The sequence below is a fragment of the Neolamprologus multifasciatus genome, chromosome 1, assembly GCF_963576455.1.
Source record: "Neolamprologus multifasciatus chromosome 1, fNeoMul1.2, whole genome shotgun sequence".
NCBI lineage: Eukaryota > Metazoa > Chordata > Actinopteri > Cichliformes > Cichlidae > Neolamprologus > Neolamprologus multifasciatus.
In genome coordinates this window covers 34,467,022-34,484,939 of record NC_140439.1, presented here as the reverse complement: position 1 = coordinate 34,484,939, position 17,918 = coordinate 34,467,022, and the positions used below count along the sequence as shown (strand labels likewise).

At 33.5% G+C, this 17,918-nt stretch overlaps 1 protein-coding gene and 2 long non-coding RNA genes across 3 annotated transcripts in view; all 3 read left to right on the top strand.

Moving 5' to 3' along the window:
- The window catches only part of itfg1 (integrin alpha FG-GAP repeat containing 1), a 178,287-nt gene that overhangs the window by 7,675 nt on the left and 152,694 nt on the right, over positions 1-17,918 (top strand). The gene's annotated exons all lie outside the window — the stretch shown is intronic.
- On the top strand, positions 853-6,241 carry LOC146526155 (uncharacterized). Its single transcript, XR_014873593.1, has 2 exons — positions 853-2,944; positions 3,834-6,241. It is a non-coding gene; the product is annotated as an uncharacterized LOC146526155 (long non-coding RNA).
- On the top strand, positions 6,858-16,045 carry LOC146526154 (uncharacterized). The gene is made up of 2 exons (XR_014873591.1): positions 6,858-11,814; positions 11,910-16,045. It is a non-coding gene; the product is annotated as an uncharacterized LOC146526154 (long non-coding RNA).

The following is a 17,918-nucleotide window of genomic DNA, read 5'->3' as shown; positions in this document are numbered from 1 at the left end:
CGCTCCTCTTTGGTAATGCTAGTTTGATGCTGAAGTACCAAGACCATGCCTTATGAACATCTGCTATAGATTATGCAGAAATTATAAATTGCACTGGATGCACAAATAGCATTGTCTTTTATGCATCATTGTTCGCTTTATTAGGCGAACAGTGCTAAGAAATAAAAACTTCCCTCAAATTTGTGGAAACCTAAAATAACAAATTCAATTTGGAAATGTAAGAAGTAGAAGATACAGATATTTGTATAAAAATGTAGAGAGGGAAAATAGAAAGTTGTCAGAAAAATAAATGCTCAAGTAAAGTACAGACACCTAAGTATTTATACTTTGTTACTTCCCACTTCTGCTCAGCACACTCTTCTTAGGTAAAATGGAAGAACAAAGAATTCATGAAGCCTAAAATAAACTCCAGGTTGCAGTTTTTTTTCATATACCGTAGCTCAGTTAAAGCCCCTGCCTTTATCAACATGTCAAATAACATGTCAAGCAGATGATTGAAAGATGTGGGTTTCTTTTTGTTTTTTAAAGGTAACAGACATTGAATAACTATTATATTACTGTATTTCGCAATAAACCTAACTAAGAAAGCCCAATAAACTGGTCACCCAGTATATTTGCTCTGTTTTTAACTTTGTGTCAGCACTGCTGTTTAAAGGATGCTTTCTTCAGCATCTTATTTTACAGTGAGGTATTTTGTTAGTGTGGTTCAAGGAGGATGGAGGCTGTTGCAGGGCTGTGTCATGACCCCAATCTAAGTCCAGTGTCCCTGTAAACTGCACTATAATAGTGTATTGGGTGACCTCCCTACATTAGCACTGCCAGCAAGGGGGGGGGGGGGGGGGGGGGGGGGGGGGGGGGGGGGGGAGAGTCAGAAATAGTTACTTGGGCAGTGTCAAGGCCTCATTTAGCTTGCTTATTGGGCACTTCAGCCAACCAACCTGGCGGTGACACATTGCAAATGGCTCATCATCTCTTTTGTTGCCATCATCCTCCCCCAGCCTCTGTCTCTAACTGCAACACATTCGTAACAGCTTCACACTCATTTGTTTTCCAGTAAATTTATCTCTTTCATAAAACATTTGGGAAGCTGACGCCTGTTTTAACAAAGTGACATTTTTTGTTATTTAGTTTCTCCACCAGAGTTCATTGTGTAAACTTTGTGTATTAAAATAGAATTGTGTAGATATACCAGATATATATTTTTTTAGACCAGTTTGTCAAAACGATGGTCCTCAGGCTACTATTTGTTAGCACTTAAAAGGGGTGATGCCACAAAACAAAAGTATATTTCTCTTTTTTATTTTTTGAATCACAAAAGAAAGCCTGTCATTAAGCACTTCATTGTAGGTGTAGATGTTCTCTTCTGATTACTTGTCACCACAGTGACACCTAATTAACAGGTGAACCGCTCTTACAGGACAGCCAGGAGGTCCAGCTTTAGAAAATAGACAGCCAATGTGAGCAGGTGCTTCAGTGGTCATCAAAGCTTCCGTAATCATTATAGCAAAAATGGCTACAGGAGATGTCCTTATCTTTTGAATGATGTTCTGTGGGAGTATTCACACTCATAAGATCTATCTCCCGTAGAGGATCACAGTAACCTCCAGGGGCCACACCACTTCATTTCAAAAAGAGCACCGCCAGGAAGGAAGTATCAGGAGCATGATAAGAACTTGTCTGAGGGAAAGGTAGTAATTGCAAAGTAATTTTAGATGCCATTTTAGGGGAAAAACATGCACAAAGACGGCATAAGGCTCCATTGCTAGGCAACGGACATGGTAATGCGCCGTGCAGCATCCAATTAAACTACCTCTGTGTTGAAGTGGCTTGTTGATTGTGTGACTAATAATGTGGTGGTGGGGGGAGAGAACAGATTTGCCACCTAACAAGGGTGGCCAAGAAGAAGAATTGATTATACAGGGATTAAGTTTACATTTGGTCAGGCATTTTTAATAGCCATTTTAGAATCAGGACACTTGCACAGAGAAAGCAAGAGAGAGACATTCACTAAGTGAGGAAGGATATTACAGAAATTTTAAGCTTTAACAACCAACCAATGCGACATGTTATTGCTGCTGTGTCTTTTTGTTATGTGAAAAGTATTTTTTTCCCCAGTATATTTCCCTGTTTTATCAAATAGTATCGGAGAAGGAATATTTCAGACGTGAAAACCTAAAAGAACTAGAAAAATTTGCATTTCCTGCGAAAATGCAGTGTGGATGCTTTAAAGCTGAAGCTGTCTGCAAAAACTAGCTGAAAAAGCTGAAAAGTAGCAGAAATTGTAAAAACTTTGCAGAAGCAAAAGAACTTTGCTAAAATGCAATAACTTAGCAGAACTGCAATATTTTAGAGGAAACATAATACTTGGCAGAAATACAATAGCATAGCAGAATTTGGCAGAAATATTGTAACTTACCAGAAACATGATAACTTCTCAAAAATACAAGAATTTAGGAGAAATAGTATAAGATAAGAGAAAGAATATATTTAGCCAAAAACACTTAAACATTACGGAAACACTATGATTTAGAAAAATAGTACAACATAGCAGAAATACTGTGATTTACCAGAGACACTGTGATGAACTATGAATATTGTAATTTTAAATTAATACTATGTTTTAACACAAATACTATCATTTGGCAGAAATACTATGTTTTAGCACAAATACTCTGGTTTAGCACAAATATTATAACATAGCAGAAATACAATTATATAGCAGAAATGCTATATTTAGAAAGAAAAATATAATATAGTAGAAATAATATGATTTAGCAGAAATACTGTAATCAGCACATGTACTGTAACATGACAGAAATTCCTCCACTTAGTAGTAATACTATAACATAACACAAATGTTATGATTTGGCACAAAAACCAGGATTTGCCAAAAATACTATGATTTAGCAGAAATACTATGATTGAGCAGAAGTACTAAGATGTAGTAAAAGTACTTTGATTTAACAGAAATACAATTATGGTGGAGTAATACTTTAAAATGGGAGAAATATTGATACACACACACACACATACACAGAGCCTAAAGGGAACAGTATTTGTGCCATGGAGTGTTAACAAGAATCTGAGGTCCATATTAGAAAAGCTGGTAAAATGATAAAAGTTTGCAGAATTGTAATAAATGGTGAATATGAATTACTGGTCTGTGATAGTGTATTAATTTGTAGGGAAAAAAACATGTTGACCAAGGTGGAATCGAACCAACGATCTTTGGCTTGAAGACCCATGTCACTACCAACTGCGCCACTGGGAAAGAGAAAGGGCGCCTGGAAAACAGGGTCATGAGCAGTCAGAATTAGATCGCGGTGAGAGGCGAAAAACGCAGTTTTTTGCAGTTACAAAACGTCGTGTAAATCAAAAACTAAGTGGACTAGAAGCATAATTCTTGTACTGGGTGAATCAGCGGACATTGGTGTACTTTGACTGCGATTTTCATTGCTCTTTGTACAACCGTCGCTGAGATATGACGAGAGAAGAAACGGAAGACCTCAGATATGATTGGCTGGCTGGGAAGCCATGCAGGCCCTGATTTCTAAATTTGAATGAGTCAGTCCTCACAGAGGATTGGCTGCCTGGGGACCTGGCAGTAATATATAGAAATAGTATGATTAAGCATAAATACTACATTTAGTAGAAATACTATGTTTTAGCACAAATACTATATTAAGCAGAAATACTATAATTTAGCAGAAATACTATAAAAAGCGGAAATACTATAATTTAGCAGAAATAGTATAAAAAGCAGAAATACTATGATTTAGCAGAAATACTATATTAAGCAGAAATACTATAAAAAGCAGAAATACTATAAAAAGCAGAAATACTATAATTTAGCAGAAATACTATGTTAAGCACAAATACTATAAAAAGCAGAAATACTATAATTAAGCAGAAATACTATATTAAGAACATATACTATATTAAGCACAAATCTTATAAAAGCAGAAATACTATAATTTAGCAGAAATACTATATTAAGCACAAATACTATATTAAGCACAAATCATATATTAAGCACAAATCCTATAAAAAGCAGAAATACTATAATTTAGCAGAAATACTATGATTGAGCAGAAGTACTATGATTGAGCAGAAGTACTAAGATGTAGTAAAAGTACTTTGATTTAACAGAAATACAATTATGGTGGAGTAATACTTTAAAATGGGAGAAATATTGATACACACACACATACACAGAGCCTAAAGGGAACAGTATTTGTGCCATGGAGTGTTAACAAGAATGTGAGGTCCATATTAGAAAAGCTGGTAAAATCATAAACGTTTGCAGAATTGTAATAAATGATGAATATGAATTACTGGTCTGTGATAGTGTATTAATTTGTAGGGAGAAAAATATGTTGATCAAGGTGGAATCGAACCCACGACCTTTTGGTTGCAGACCCGTGTCATTACCAACTGCGCCACTGGGAAAGAGAGTGGGCGCCTGGAAAATAGGGTCATGAACAGTCAGAATTTGAATGTCTCATTCCTCACAGAGGATTGGCTACCTGGGGAACTGGCAGTAATATATAGAAATAGTATGATTAAGCATAAATACTACATTTAGTAGAAACTATGTTTTAGCACAAATACTATAAAAACCAGAAATACTATAATTTTGAAGAAATACTATATTAAGCACAAATACTATAAAAAGCAGAAATACTATATTTTAGCAGAAATACTATAAAAAGCAGAAATACTATAAAGAGCAGAAATATTATAATTTAGCAGAAATATTATAATTTAGCAGAAATAGTATAAAAAGCAGAAATACTATAATTTAGCAGAAATACTATATTAAGCACAAATACTATAAAAAGCAGAAATACTATAAAAAAGCAGAAATACTAAAATTTAGCAGAAATAGTATATTAAGCAGAAATATTATATTAAGCAGAAATATTATAATTTAGCAGAAATGCTATGCTTTAGCACAAATATTATAAAAACCAGAAATACTATAATTTAGCAGAAATACTATATTAAGCACAAATACTATATTAAGCACAAATCCTGTAAACAGCAGAAATACTATAAAAAGCAGAAATACTATAATTTAGCAGAAATATTATATTAAGCAGAAATATTATATTAAGCAGAAATAATATAAAAAGCAGAAATATAATAATTTAGCAGAAATACTATAATTTAGCAGAAATACTACATTAAGCAGAAATACTATAATTTAGCAGAAATACTATATTAAGCAGAAATACTATAAAAAGCAGAAGTACTATAATTTAGCAGAAATATTATATTAAGCAGAAATATTATATTAAGCAGAAATACTATAAAAAGCAGAATTACTATAAAAAGCAGAAATACTATAATTAAGCAGAAATACTATAATTTAGCAGAAATACTATATTAAGCACAAATACTATATTAAGCACAAATACTATAGTTTAGCAGAAATACTATATTAAGCAGAAATACTATAATTTAGCAGAAATACTATATTAAGCAGAAATACTATAAAAAGAAGAAGTACTATAATTTAGCAGCAATACTATAAAAAGCAGAAATATTATAATTTAGCAGAAATACTATAAAAAGCAGAAATACTATAAAAAGCAGAAATACTATATTAAGCACAAATCTTATAAAAAGCAGAAATACTATAATTTAGCATAAATACTATATTAAGCATAAATACTATATTAAGCACAAATCCTATAAAAAGCAGAACTACTATATTAAGCACAAATACTATAAAAAGCAGAAATACTGTAATTTAGCAGAAATACTATGATTTAGAAATACTATAACACAGACAGAAAGAGAGAGAAGCAACTTTTTAGATCAGTCAAGCAGCCTGGGAGCTGCTGGATTTGAATCCACCAATCAGAGAGGCTGTGTACATTTTCCCGCCAAAACAGGTGCAGCCGTTTTTACACACGCAGCAGAGAGAAAGGAATTTTTGCAGTCTATTTCTCATTGTAACGACTACCCTCCAAACAAATGACCATAATTTCCTAACCGTAGGGGCTAGAACGGTCATTCTTACACCGTTTTGTTCAGAAGAGATGGGGGAATCTTAAAGTGTTGACAATTTATCATTAAAATATGAATTATTAAATATATTTGACTTGTAATGCACCATAATTGAGTAGAGGCTAAGCGAAAACTGCCTTGACTTGCCCTCAAACAACGCTTTGTAACTCTAAATCTATTTGGAGTATCGATATCATTCTTTCACCGTAAGAGACAGCAGGCTTTGGTGAACAGTCATGGAAATTTTCAGGTCTCTGTGGAAATCCATTAAAAAGATATGACGAGAGAAAAAATTGCCTCATTTCCAGAGTTTGAAATCTGAAGAAATCTGAGCGAAGGACGAATTTCCTACCCTCAAACAAGTCTAACTCATGCTCAGAACTGGTAATAGGTGAGAAAATAATTCTTGAATTGTGAGCGTCAGGAGTGTCTGAAGATATATCGGGACAAGCCTCATGTCTTAACGTCGCTTCGTTAAGGAGATATGACGATTCGAATATGCCTCTCATTACAGAAATCAAGCGGTGATTTTGAACAAACTCTCCATTGACTTTCTATGGAGAGTTTTCAGACTTTGTGTTGGTCTGAGGAGATTTGCCAAAATTCTATAAATCCCACAACAATGATAATGACATTTTCTGAAAGCCAGCAAAAATACCTACGTTTTGATGTATAATTTGTGGAGGTTGAGTGAAAATTGAGCAAGTAGCAAGAAGTTGTTCGGACATGAAGAGAAGACTTGCCGAAACTTACAGCAGGCTCACTTAGAACCAACTGCATAGCAACCATAACAACCCATGTATTTTGTGAAAAATCACAATTTGCAACTCAAAACTTAAGAGGGATAAGATGAAAACGGTAACAGATATGAAAAAGCTGAATCATACATGAATAGCTCAATAATTTGTGAACATTTTAAAGTTTGAATGGTTGTTATAGGTGAAAGTATGAGGAAGTAGTTAAGTTTCAAAAACAAGCAAATTTTAGCAGATTTGCGGAAGTTTCCCATTCATTTCAATGGGACAAATTAAAGGAAAAAAGCTTAATATTTTAAAAAGTATAATAGCAAAAAATAGCAAAAGTCATAGCGCACATTAGCAGAAATAGCAGAATAGTTTAAAATTTGAACGGTGAAAATCGGCTGAAAATTGTGGAAGTAGTTAAGTGCCAAAAAACGTACAAAAAGTGGCAACTAGAATAATAAAGTATAAAGAATAAAGAGAAACAGGAAAACAATAGTGTGGATGCCTTAAAGCATCCACACAACTAGAAAAATTTGCATTTCCTGCGAAAATGCAGTGTGGATGCTTTAAAGCTGAAGCTGTCTGCAAAAACTAGCTGAAAAAGCTGAAAAGTTGCAGAAATTGTAAAAACTTGCAGAAGCAAAGGAACTTTGCTAAAAAGTAATAACTTAGCAGAACTGCAATATCTTAGAGGAAACATAATACTTGGCAGAAATACAATAGCATAGCAGAACTTGGCAGAAATATTGTAACTTACCAGAAACATGATAACTTCTCAAATATACAAGAATTTAGGAGAAATAGTATAAGATAACAGAAAGAATATATTTAGCCAAAAATACTTAAACATTACAGAAAACTATGATTTAGAAAAATAGTACAACATAGCAGAAATACTGTGATTTACCAGAGACACTGTGATCAACTATGAATATTGTAATTTTAAATTAATACTATGTTTTAGCACAAATACTATAATTTGACAGAAATACTGTTTCAGCACAAATACTCTGGTTTAGCACAAATATTATAACATAGCAGAAATACAATTATATAGCAGAAATGCTATATTTAGAAAGAAAAATATAATATAGTAGAAATAGTATGATTTAGCAGAAATACTGTAATCAGCACATATACTGTAACATGACAGAAATTCCTCCACTTAGTTGTAATACTATAACATAACACAAATGTTATGATTTGGCACAAAAACCAAAAATACTATGATTTAGCAGAAATACTATGATTGAGCAGAAGTACTAAGATGTAGTAAAAGTACTTTGATTTAACAGAAATACAATTATGGAGGCGTAATACTTTAAAATGGGAGATATATTGATACACACACATACACAGAGCCTAAAGGGAACAGTATTTGTGCCATGGAGTGTTAACAAGAATGTGAGGTCCATATTAGAAAAGCTGGTAAAATGATAAAAGTTTGCAGAATTGTAATAAATGATGAATATGAATTACTGGTCTGTGATAGTGTATTAATTTGTAGGGAAAAAAGCACGTAGACCAATATGGAATCGAACCAACGACCTTTGGCTTGCAGACCCATGTCACTACCAACTGCGCCACTGGGAAAGAGAGCCAGGCGCTTGGAAAACAGGGTGATGAGCAGTCAGAATTAGATTGCGGTGAGAGGCGAAAAACGCCGTTTTTTGGAGTTACAAAACGTCATGTAACTCAAAAACTAGGTGGACTAGAAGCATAATTCTTGTACTGGGTGAATCAGCGGACTTTGGTGTACTTTGACTGCGATTTTTATTGCTCTTTGTACAACCGTCGCTGAGATATGACGAGAGAAGAAACGGCAGACATCAGATATGATTGGCTGGCTGGGAAGCCGTGCAGGCCCTGATATGTAAATTTCAGGGCTAAGTGTCTCAGTCCTCACAGAGGATTGGCTGCCTGGGGACCTGGCAGTGATATATAGAAATAGTATGATTAAGCAGAAATACGATAATTTAGCAGAAATACGATAATTTAGCAGAAATACTATAAAAAGCAGAAATACTATAATTTAGCAGAAATAATATAATTTAGCAGAAATACTATAAATAGCAGAAATACTATAAAAAGCAGAAATATTATAAGAAGCAGAAATACTATATTAAGCACAAATACTATATTAAGCACAAATACTATATTAAGCAGAAATACTATAATTTAGCAGAAATACTATATTAAGCAGAAATACTATATTAAGCAGAAATAGTATAAAAAGCAGAAATACTATAATTTAGCAGAAATACTATAATTTAGCAGAAATACTATAAAAAGCAGAAATACTATAATTAAGCAGAAATACTATATTAAGCAGAAATACTATAATTTAGCAGAAATACTATAAAAAGCAGAAATACTGTGATTTAGCAGAAATACTATATTAAGCAGAAATACTATATTAAGCAGAAATACTATAAAAAGCAGAAATACTATAAAAAGCAGAAATACTATAATTTAGCAGAAATACTATATTAAGCACAAATACTATAAAAAGCAGAAATCCTATATTAAGCAGAAATACTATATTAAGCACAAATCCTATATTAAGCACAAATCCTATAAAAAGCAGAAATACTATAATTTAGCAGAAATACTATAATTTAGCAGAAATAGTATATTAAGCAGAAATACTATAATTTAGCAGAAATACTATATAAAGCAGAAATACTATAAAAACCAGAAATACTATAATTTAGCAGAAATACTATAATTTAGCAGAAATACTATAAAAAGCAGAAATACTATAATTTAGCAGAAATACTATGATTTAGCAGAAATACTATGATTTAGCAGAAATCCTATATTAAGCAGAAATACTATAATTTAGCAGAAATACTATGATTTAGCAGAAATACTATGATTTAGCAGAAATCCTATATTAAGCACAAATCCTATAAAAAGCAGAAATAGTATAAAAAGCAGAAATACTATAATTTAGCAGAAATACTATAATTTAGCAGAAATACTATAAAAAGCAGAAATACTATAAAAAGCAGAAATACTATAATTTAGCAGAAATACTATAATTTAGCAGAAATACTATAAAAAGCAGAAATACTATAATTAAGCAGAAATACTATATTAAGCAGAAATACTATAATTTAGCAGAAATACTATAAAAAGCAGAAATACTATAATTAAGCAGAAATATTATATTAAGCACAAATCCTATATTAATAGGCTTTCTCTCTCTCTCTCCCTCTCTCTCTCTCTGTCTCACACACACACACACACACACACACACACACACACACACACACACACAGAGAGAGAGAGAGAAGCAACTTTGTAGGTCAGTCAAGCAGCCTGGGAGCTGCTGAATTTGAATCTACCAATCAGAGAGGCTGTGTACTTTTTCCCGCCAAAACAGGTGCAGCCGTTTTTACACAGGCAGCAGAGAGAGGATTTTTGCAGTCTATTTCTCATAGTGAGGACTACCCTCCAAACAAATGGCCATAATTTCCTAACCGTAGGGGCTAGAACGGTCATTCTTACACCGTTTTGTTCAGAAGAGATGGGGGAATCTTCAAGTGTTGACAATTTATCATTAAAATATGAATTATTAAAGATATTTGACTTGTAATGCACCATAACTGAGTAGAGGCTAAGCGAAAACTGCCTTGACTTGCCCTCAAACAACGCTTTGTAACTCTAAATCTATTTGGAGTATCGATATCATTCTTTCACCGTAAGAGACAGAAGGCTTTAGTGAACAGTCATGGAAATTTTCAGGTCTCTATAGGAATCCATCAAAAAGATATGACGAGAGAAAAAAGTGGTTCATTTCCAGAGTTTGAAAGCTGAAGAAATCTGAGCGAAGGACGAATTTCCTACCCTCAAACAAACGTAATTCATGGCCAAATGGTAATAGGTGAGAAAATAATTCTTGAATTGTGAGCGTCAGGAGTGTCTGAAGATATATCGGGACAAGCCTCATGTCTTAACTTCGCTCCGTTAAGGAGATATGACGATTCGAATATGCCTCTCATTACAGAAATCAAGCGGTGATTTTGAACAAACTCTCCATTGACTTTCTATGGAGAGTTTTGAGACTTTGTGTTGGTCTGAGGAGATTTGCCAAAATTCTATAAATCCCACAACAATGATAGTGACATTTTCTGAAAGCCAGCAAAAATACCTACGTTTTGATGTATAATTTGTGGAAGTTGAGTGAAAATTGAGCAAGTAGCAAGAAGTTGTTCGGACATGAAGAGAAGACTGCGAAACTTAAAGTGGCTCACTTAGAACCAACTGCATAGCAACCATAACAACCCATGTATTTTGTGAAAAATCACAATTTTGCAACTCAAAACTTTAAGAGGGATAAAAGTAAAACGGTAAAAGATTTGAAAAAGCTGAATCATACATGAATAGCCCAATAATTTGTGAACATTTTAAAGTTTGAATGGTTGTTCTATGTGCAAAAGTATGAGGAAGTAGTTAAGTTTCAAAAAAGAGCAAGTTTTAGCAGAATTTTTTAAATTTCCCATTCATTTCAATGGGACAAATTAAAGGAAAAAAGCTTAATATTTTAAAAAGTATAATAGTGAAAAATACCAAAAGATATAGCACTAATTAGCAGAAATAGCAGAATAGTTTAAAATTTGAACGGTGAAAATCGGCTGAAAATTGTGGAAGTAGTTAAGTGCCAAAAAACGTATAAAAAGTGGCAACTAGAATAATAATAACTAGAAAAATTTGCATTTCCTGCGAAAATGCAGTGTGGATGCTTTAAAGCTGAAGCTGTCTGCAAAAAGTAGCTGAAAAAGCTGAAAAGTTGCAGAAATTGTAAAAACTTTGCAGAAGCAAAGGAACTTTGCTAAAAAGTAATAACTTAGCAGAACTGCAATATCTTAGAGGAAACATAATACTTGGCAGAAATACAATAGCATAGCAGAACTTGGCAGAAATATTGTAACTTACCAGAAACATAATTTCTCAAATATACAAGAATTTAGGAGAAATAGTATAAGATAACAGAAAGAATATATTTAGCCAAAAATACTTAAACATTACAGAAACTCTATGATTTAGAAAAGTAGTACAACATAGCAGAAATACTGTGATTTACCAGAGACACTGTGATGAACTATGAATATTGTAATTTTAAATTAATACTTTGTTTTAGCACAGATACTATCATTTGGCAGAAATACTAGGTTTCAGCACAAATACTCTGGTTTAGCACAAATATTATAAGATAGCAGAAATACAATTATATAGCAGAAATGCTATATTTAGAAAGAAAAATATAATATAGTAGAAATAATATGATTTAGCAGAAATACTGTAATCACCACATATACTGTAACATGACAGAAATTCCTCCACTTAGTAGTAATACTATAACATAACACAAATTATATGATTTGGCAAAAAAAAACATGATTTGGCAAAAATACTATGACTTAGCAGAAATACTATGATTGAGCAGAAGTACTAAGATGTAGTAAAAGTACTTTGATTTAACAGAAATACAATTATGGAGGAGTAATACTTTAAAATGGGAGAAATATTGATACACACACATACACAGAGCCTAAAGGGAACAGTATTTGTGCCATGGAGTGTTAACAAGAATGTGAGGTCCATATTAGAAAAGCTGGTAAAATGATAAAAGTTTGTAGAATTGTAATAAATGATGAATATGAATTACTGGTCTGTGATAGTGTATTAATTTATAGGGAAAAAAAACATGTTGACCAAGGTAGGATTGAACCCATGACCTTTGGCTTGCAGACCCATGTCATTACCAACTGCGCCACTGGGAAAGAGAGTGGGCGGGTGGAAAACAGGGTGATGAGCAGTCAGAATTAGATTGCAGTGCAAGGCGAAAAACGCCGCTTTTTGGAGTTACAAAACGTCTTGTAACTCAAAAACTAGGTGGACTAGAAGCATAATTCTTGTACTGGGTGAATCAGCGGACTTTGGTGTACTTTGACTGCGATTTTCATTGCTCTTTGTACATCCGTCGCTGAGATATGACGAGAGAAGAATCGGCAGACCTCAGATATGATTGGATGGCTCGGAAGCCGTGCAGGCCCCAATATGCAAATTTGAATGCCTGAGCCCTCAGATATGATTGGCTGGCTTACAAGCCGTGAAGGCCCTGATGTGTAAATTTGAATGTCTCAGTCCTCACAGAGGATTGGCTGCCTGGGGACCTGGCAGTAATATATAGAAATAGTATGATTAAGCATAAATACTACATTTAGTAGAAATACTATGTTTTAACACAAATACTATAAAAAAAATAAATACTATAATTTAGCAGAAATACTATAAAAAGCAGAAATACTATAATTTAGCAGAAATACTATAATTTAGCAGAAATACTATAATTTAGCAGAAATACTATAAAAAGCAGAAATATTATAATTTAGCAGAAATACTATAATTTAGCAGAAATACTATTATTTAGCAGAAATACTATAAAAAGCAGAAATACTATAATTAAGCACAAATACTATATTAAGAACAAATCCTATAAAAAGCAGAAATACTATAATTTAGCAGAAATACTATATTAAGCAGAAATACTATGATTTAGCAGAAATACTATATTAAGCAGAAATACTATATTAAGCAAAAATACTATAAAAAGTAGAAATACTATAAAAAGCAGAAATACTATAATTTAGCAGAAATACTATATTAAGCAGAAATACTGTATTTAGCACAAGTACCGAAAAGTAGCAGAAATAATATGATTGAACAGAAGTGCTAAGATGTAGTAAAAGTACTTTGATTTAACAGAAATACAATTATGGAGGAGTAATACTTTAAAATGGGAGAAATATTGATACACACACACATACACAGAGCCTACAGGGAACAGTATTTGTGCCATGGAGTGTTAACAAGAATGTGAGGTCCATATTAGAAAAGCTGGTAAAATGATAAAAGTTTGTAGAATTGTAATAAATGATCAATATGAATTACTGGTCTGTGATAGTGAATTAATTTGTAGGGAAAAAAACATATTGATCAAGGTTGAATCGAACCAACGACCTTTGGGTTGCAGACCCGTGTCACTACCAACTGCGCCACTGGCAAAGAGAGTGGACGCCTGGAAAACAGGGTGGTGAGCAGTCAGAATTAGATTGCGGTAAGAGGCGAAAAACGCCGTTTTTTGGAGTTACAAAACGTCGTGTAACTCAAAAACTAGGTGGACTAGAAGCATAATTCTTGTACTGGGTGAATCAGCGGACTTTGGTGTACTTTGACTGCGATTTTCATTGCTCTTTGTACATCCGTCGCTGAGATATGACGAGAGAAGAAACAGCAGACCTCAGATATGATTGCTGGCTGGGAAGCCGTGCAGGCCCCAATATGCAAATTTGAATGCCTGAGCCCTCAGATATGATTGGCCGGCTTACAAGCCGTGAAGGCCCCAATATGCAAATTTGAATGCCTGAGCCCTCAGATATGATTGGCTGGCTGGGAAACCGTGAAGGCTCTGATTTGTAAATTTGAATGTCTGTCCTCACAGAGGATTGGCTGCCTGGGGACCTGGCAGTAATATATAGAAATAGTATGATTAAGCATAAATACTACATTTAGTAGAAAGACTATGTTTTAGCACAAATACTATAAAAAGCAGAAATACTTTAATTTAGCAGAAATACTATATTAAGCACAAATACTATAAAAAGCAGAAATACTATAAAAAGCAGAAATACTATAAAAAGCAGAAATATTATAATTTAGCAGAAATATTACACTAAGCACAAATACTATAATTTAGCAGAAATACTGTATTAAGCAGAAATAGTATAAAAAGCAGAAATACTATAATTTATAAGAAATACTATATTAAGCAGAAATACTATATTAAGCAGAAATACTATAAAAAGCAGAAATAGTATAATTTAGCAGAAATACTATAAAAAGCAGAAATACTATGATTGAGCAGAAGTACTAAGATGTAGTAAAAGTACTTTGATTTAACCGAAATACAATTATGGAGGAGTAATACTTTAAAATGGGAGAAATATTGATACACACACACATACACAGAGCCTAAAGGGAACAGTATTTGTCACAAATATTATATTAAGCACAAATCCTATTACAACCAGAAATACTATATTAAGCTCAAATACTATAAAAAGCAGAAATACTACAATTTAGCAGAAATACTATATTAAGCAGAAATCCTATAAAAAGCAGAAATACTATAATTTAGCAGAAATACTATATTAAGCAGAAATACTATATTAAGCACAAATCCTATAAAAAGCAGAAATACTATAAAAAGCAGAAATACTATAATATATGCTGCCAAATAAGGGTAAAGTTCTCTATTTCTCACTAAACACACACACACACACACACACACACACACACACACACACAGAAAGAGAAAGAAGCAAGCTTCTATGTCAGTCAAGTAGCCTGGGAGCTGCTGAATTTGAATCCACCAATCAGAGAGGCTGTGTACTTTTTCCCGCCAAAACAGGTGCAGCCGTTTTTACACACGCAGCAGAGAGAGGATTTTTGCAGTCTATTTCTCATAGTGAGGACTACCCTCCAAACAAATGGCCATAATTTCCTAACCGTAGGGGCTAGAACGGTCATTCTTACACCGTTTTGTTCAGAAGAGATGGGGGAATCTTCAAGTGTTGACAATTTATCATTAAAATATGAATTATTAAAGATATTTGACTTCTAATGCACCATAACTGAGTAGAGGCTAAGGGAAAACTGCCTTGACTTCCCCTCAAACAACGCTTTGTAACTCTAAATCTATTTGGAGTATCGATATCATTCTTTCACTGTAAGAGACAGCAGGCTTTGGTGAACAGGTATGGAAATTTTCAGGTCTTTGTGGAAATCTATCAAACAGATATGACGAGAGAAAAAAGTGGCTCATTTCCAGAGTTTGAAATCTGAAGATATCTGAGCGAAGGACGAATTTCCTACCCTCAAACAAGTCTAACTCATCTCAGAACGGTAATAGGTGAGAAAATAATTCTTGAATTGTGAGCGTCAGGAGTTTCTGAAGATATATCGGGACAAGCCTCATGTCTTAACTTCGCTCCGTTAAGGAGATATGACGATTCGAATATGCCTCTCATTACAGAAATCAAGCGGTGATTTTGAACAAACTCTCCATTGACTTTCTATGGAGAGTTTTGAGACTTTGTGTTGGTCTGAGGAGATTTGCCAAAATTCTATAAATTCCACAACAATGATAGTGACATTTTCTGAAAGCCAGCAAAAATACCTACGTTTTGATGTATAATTTGTGGAAGTTGAGTGAAAATTGAGCAAGTAGCAAGAAGTTGTTCGGACATGAAGAGAAGACTGCGAAACTTAAAGTGGCTCACTTAGAACCAACTGCATAGCAACCATAACAACGCATGTATTTTGTGAAAAATCACAAAGATGAAACTCAAAACTTGAAGAGGGATAAGATGAAAATGGTAACAGATATGAAAAAGCTGAATCATACATGAATAGCGCAATAATTTGTGAACATTTTAAAGTTTGAATGGTTTTTCTAGGTGAAAGTATGAGGAAGTAGTTAAGTTTCAAAAACAAGCAAGTTTTAGCAGAATTTTGGAAGTTTTCCATTCATTTCAATGGGACAAATTAAAGGAAAAAAGCTTAATATTTTAAAAAGTATAAAAGTAAAAAATAGCAAAAGTCATAGCGCACATTAGCAGAAATAGCAAAATAGTTTAAAATTTGAACGGTGAAAATCGGCTGAAAATTGTGGAAGTAGTTAAGTGCCAAAAAAGTACAAAAAGTGGCAACTAGAATAATAATAATAAAGTATAAAGAATAAAGAGAAACAGGAAAACAATAGTGTGGATGCCTTAAAGCATCCACACAATAATAAAGTATAAAGAATAAAGAGAAACAGGAAAACAATAGTGTGGATGCCTTAAAGCATCCACACAATGAGTCATAGTCATGTTAAGGTATTTCTTAAATGTGGGATAAAATATTTCTCATTTTTATAGGTAGCACAGTGATGTGGTGATTAGCACTTACCTCACAACAAGAATCTTCTGAGTTTGAATCCCCTGGCTGGCTGGTCCCCTTTTGTGTGTAGTTTTGTGTTGTCCATTTGCAGTAACTTGATAAACTGAGAATAAATGCCCAGTCTTTTTGAATAGTTGTGTTGTAAATTGAAGTGTGGTAGTGGTGTGGTGTGGCATTCATGTCCATGACCGTAGCCTGCGAATATACGTTACCTCTTTTATATATATTATATATTGCAAACTTTAGAAGAAAAGTAAAATATTGAAGAAAGTATCTAAGAATAATTCTTACTGACCTCCAAGATCCATTTTTTAACCTTTAGAATATTGACATTTTTGTCTTTTGGAGAAACGTGTTAGCTATTATTGGATGAGTACCCATGACATTTACTGCATATATCCATTTTAGCCAGAGTATGAATCTTAATAAATTTGGAGATCCTTTGATGTGTCTTTCAGCACCACCAGTTGCATAAATATTCCGATATTCTAGTATTAGCCATTTGAACTCTAGATGGAATTTTTTTGTATAATATGACAGATAACCTGCTTAACTTTTTAGGTACAGAATGATTCACTCAGATTGTCAGTGGGAAGAAATGTGAATCACTTGATTTTCCCAAATCCCTAGTGAAATACTTTGCTGTCCAATTAACATATGAATGAAGTTCCCAGCATGAAACACCTTGATTCTTTGTTTGTTTCTTTAATTGAACAGGAGCTGTGGACATGCATATTTTGCAGTGTCACTGAATGGCAATATTGCTTTCATTAGTGTGGAATGCTAACTAGCCGATGAAAAGAGGGGCATTTTTGTACTTGCTTTCAAAGAACACTCTTTAAAGCATGTATTGGGTGACCGATTGTTTGACGATGTGTATGAAAGGTCCCAGGTTGGATTTCAGCCGTGGAAGGTTGTTGAGATTTTTTTTTTTTTTTGTCACGTTTTTACTAAATTCACAAATAAGGCTGGGCTATATCATATCGTTCACGGTAATACCGGTGTAATTTTGGGCAACGATAGGAAAATGAAATATCGCGATAGAATATGGGTAAAACGCGCATGCGCACTGCCTATGTTTACATACGCACATGGCGGCGACGCAGAATGAGAAGAGCGAAAGGGGATCGTTAAATGAAACGGATGAAC